This window comes from Pantherophis guttatus, chromosome 2 (assembly GCF_059756535.1).
Source record: "Pantherophis guttatus breed Tessera chromosome 2, ASM5975653v1, whole genome shotgun sequence".
Taxonomy (NCBI): domain Eukaryota; kingdom Metazoa; phylum Chordata; class Lepidosauria; order Squamata; family Colubridae; genus Pantherophis; species Pantherophis guttatus.
In genome coordinates, this window is record NC_142064.1 from 190,052,416 (window position 1) to 190,056,137 (window position 3,722).

A 3,722-nucleotide genomic window follows, 5' to 3' on the forward strand; every position below is an offset into this window, starting at 1 on the left:
GCTCTGCCCTGTGCATGTGCACCCAACCTCCCCTTCTGCTTCTGCCATGTGATGGCCCAGTAGGCCCTTTTTTTGCTGTCCCCAGCCTCCAGAGCCTCTCTAGGAGTCTCTGGAGGCTGGGTACAGCAAAAAACGTCACTTCCTGTCCCACCGGAAGTTGGGTAATGGGCCCTTTCAGGTCTCCAGAGGGCCTCCGAGGGAATGGGAAAGGCTGTTTTCGCCCTCCACAGATACACAGAGAGGATCAGGAGGCAGGTAAGAAAGAAAAACAGGCCTTTCCCACCCCCCAAGCCCTCCGGAGGCAGGAAACAGCCTGTTTCCCTAGTTCTGGTGGGCCCAGAAGGCCCGAAAATCAGCTGGCCAATGTGCGCATGCGCGCCAGAGTTGAACTGGTGTTCCCACTGATATGGCTACACGTGCCACCTGTGGCACGCGTGCCATAGGTTCGCCATCACGGTTATAGACTAATACGACCTTCCTCTTACAATATTTTCTCCCCCAATAATATTTGGTTCCCATTGCTTTGTTACCATAACCTGCCCAGTCTCCTTAATTTCTTTTCATCTGTTCTTGAATAGCCTGGGCTCAATGCAAAAACAAAATTCATGCGGTATTTTTGAGGTCAACTATTTCTAATTGCTATTCACATGCTAAGCTGAAGCTTTTCTTCTTATTCCCAGGCCCATGACTCAACATTTCCTCTAATGATAATGATTCAGTGGAGAAATTCCAACTGGAAGGTGTTGTCTAAAAAAAACAAGAAACTCTTCTTCTACCCAAATAATTTCCAGGTAGTCATCTCGTTCTTTCATCAGAATTATAGGATTGCAAGTCAGCCACCACCCTCTATCTAGCTATCGATTTGTAACTTTACATGGTGCTTGCCATATCATGTGCTACTCATAAATGTACCTCAGTGATATATGAAGGGAAAATGTGTTACAGGTTCTGTTGTTTTTATTAGTCAACCCTTGCCCCCTTAATAAACTGCAGGTTTTAAGATTGGGTGGCAAACACAGCTACTTCTTCCTCCCATGTCATAGGAACCCAGTTACTCTGACCTTTTTCAATAATGTTGTTGCCTAGCAGAGTTGGGAAATTGAATGCAATTGTGGGAGCTTCTAGATGTTGCATGATTTATTTATTAATTTATTTATGAATCATATGACAACCTAGGAATATTTTAGATATCTCCATATCAGATATCTGCAGAGCAATAGCTTCTGCTGTTGCCAAAAGGAAAAAAGCCAGATTCCCTTGCAGAAAAGTGTGTGTGTGTGTGTGTGTGTGTGTGTATGACAAAGTGAATGTATTGTGTTATAGTTTTTGTGTGCAAATATGTAAGGGATTGTTGAAAAAGGCAGTGAAGAGGAACATATAATAAAAGTAATATATGCAGGAGAATCAATGGAATACTTGGCAAAAGGTTTACACTGAGATCAGAATAAGTCAAGGAAGTGTAATGTTCTTTTGATTGTTTAATATACTGTATTTATGGATGGATGCCTAAGGAATGCTTGTAGTGACATTAAAGATACGTTAGTGGAGAGCATGAATATACATGTACTTTTCTATGTAGATAACATCATGCTGTTGGCTGAAAACATGAACATTAGATAAATGGTAAAATCCAAGACCAAAGAAGGTGTTTTTTGGCACAAATAGCAAAAAAGAGAAAGTAGATGATGTTTGTCAAAAGAAGGAAATCTAGCTGTGTACAAGAGCAAGTTTATGTCCACATTCTTATATAGGAGTGAGAATTGGGGTATGTCAATAAATCCAGAAAAAAATCATGGTTTATGGTGGAAACTAATTAAAAGTGGTCCTTGGGTTACAACAAATCATTCAGTGGCCATTAAAACTTATGATGGGACTGATTGAGGAGGGTTAGGACTGGTCTTCAGAATTCCACCTGTTGCTGTGTCCCTCTGGCTATATGATTGCGATTCAGGCACTTAGCACCTAACTCATAATTATAACATTGCTGCAAGACATGGTCACATGATTGCAATTTCCAATGCTGCTGCTGGCTTCCCACAATCAAAGTCAATGGGAAAGCTGACCAGAAGTTGTGCTCACATGAGGTCCTGTGTAGTCCTTGTTTAATGGCAGCAACCAGAACTGCTGGAACTGCCATTGTTAAGTGATGTGGTCATGTGACATTGAACTTTACATTTGCAATTGAATGACCAGGATGGAGAACATTTGGAGAACATGAATGAGGACTGAATCACCAAATAAATACATCAAGGAATAATGGATGGCTTAAGAAGAAGGTCTTGGTGGGTTCAAATTAGGTAGAAAAGTTCCAGTGAGATCAAGTTATGAGATCCTACAAAAAACAAAGGTAAAAGTTTGAAGAATAAAAGACAATATATTAAGTGTCCTGATACTGGAAACACAAGGATGGCAAGTAGAAAAGTATGGAAAGGCATTTCAAGTGGTGTTGGAATAAGTTAAATTTAGATAAAGTTTCTTCGTTTATCTCATGTCTCTAATTTTTTGACTTGCTATTTTTTACTCCCTTCCTGCACTTCAGGATAATGTTTCTGCCTCCAAAAAAGAATACCCTAATGGCTAAGTATGTGTATATAATACATGTACTGTATGATGTATGATATAAAGATATGGACTTCTGCTGGAACTAATGTGAGTAAGATGTTTTTAAAAAGAAAGAAAAGCACATTTTGAACCTTTTATCTGAAGATTTAAAAAATAATATGAGGATGATGAATCTTAATTAGATAATGCATAATAGAATGATTTGGGGAGGAATAGCAAAGATTTGCTGCTGTAACACTTTAGACTGCAACAGTTCAGGAAAAGTGAAGAATTTCCTGTTGCTGTCCATTCAGGCAGAAAGTGGAAGATGCTTAAATTGCCAGGGTATGCACACACATGAAGACAGTTTGAGCTAGCTTGTGTATTCCAATAGTAAACATTTAGTTAAATAGAAATGAAAATTATGTTTGTTCATTAGTTAATTGGTATTCTACCTTTTCTCCATGGCTCCATGGCTTAGGACCTCGTTACTTACGGGATCGCCTGCTGCCATCAGTAGCCTCCCACCGGCCGGTACGCTCTCATAGAGAGGGGCTCCTCCGGATGCCATTGGCCAAACAATGTTGACTGGCGGCCCCCAGGGGGAGAGCCTTCTCTGTGGGGGCACCTATTATCTGGAATGAGCTCCCCCCGGAGATACGGAGGATCCCGGATCTACGCACCTTCCGCCGTGCTCTCAAGACCTTTTTATTCCATCAGGCTGGCCTGGCCTAACTGTTTCCTTTCCCCCCTTTTTAAAACATAAATTTTAATTTGTTTTTAATTTATTGGGGTGTTTTAAATCTGTCTTCGGCCAAATTGTTTAATTCGATTTTATTCAGTATTAAATTTTGTATTTATGTTTCTTATCCTATGGCTGTTCACCGCCCTGAGTCCTTCGGGAATAGGGCGGTATACAAATCAAATAAAATTAAACTAAAAACTAAACTCTCCAGGATTTCACAGCATTGTTTCTCAAGCTGGGAAATTTATTCTACTTCCAAAATACCAATTAATGGACATATTGGTTGTGGATTTCTGAAGATCAATGTCCATTCACCCGGAGGTTGCCTGTGCACTGCTATATTTTGAAGGGCTTGAAGGGGTAATATGTAATTATTCTCATCAGCTATCCCATCCTTTCCTTTTACAGGGAGTGTGATAGGAGCAAGAGCTTCATT

The 3,722-nt window shown here is 40.3% G+C and overlaps 1 long non-coding RNA gene across 1 annotated transcript; it reads left to right on the forward strand.

The window, feature by feature from the left end:
* The first annotated feature begins 694 nt into the window (after positions 1-694).
* On the forward strand, positions 695-3,489 carry LOC132710935 (uncharacterized). The gene is made up of 3 exons (XR_009621676.2): positions 695-791; positions 2,540-2,649; positions 3,023-3,489. It is a non-coding gene; the product is annotated as an uncharacterized LOC132710935 (long non-coding RNA).
* Positions 3,490-3,722: the final 233 nt, after the last annotated feature.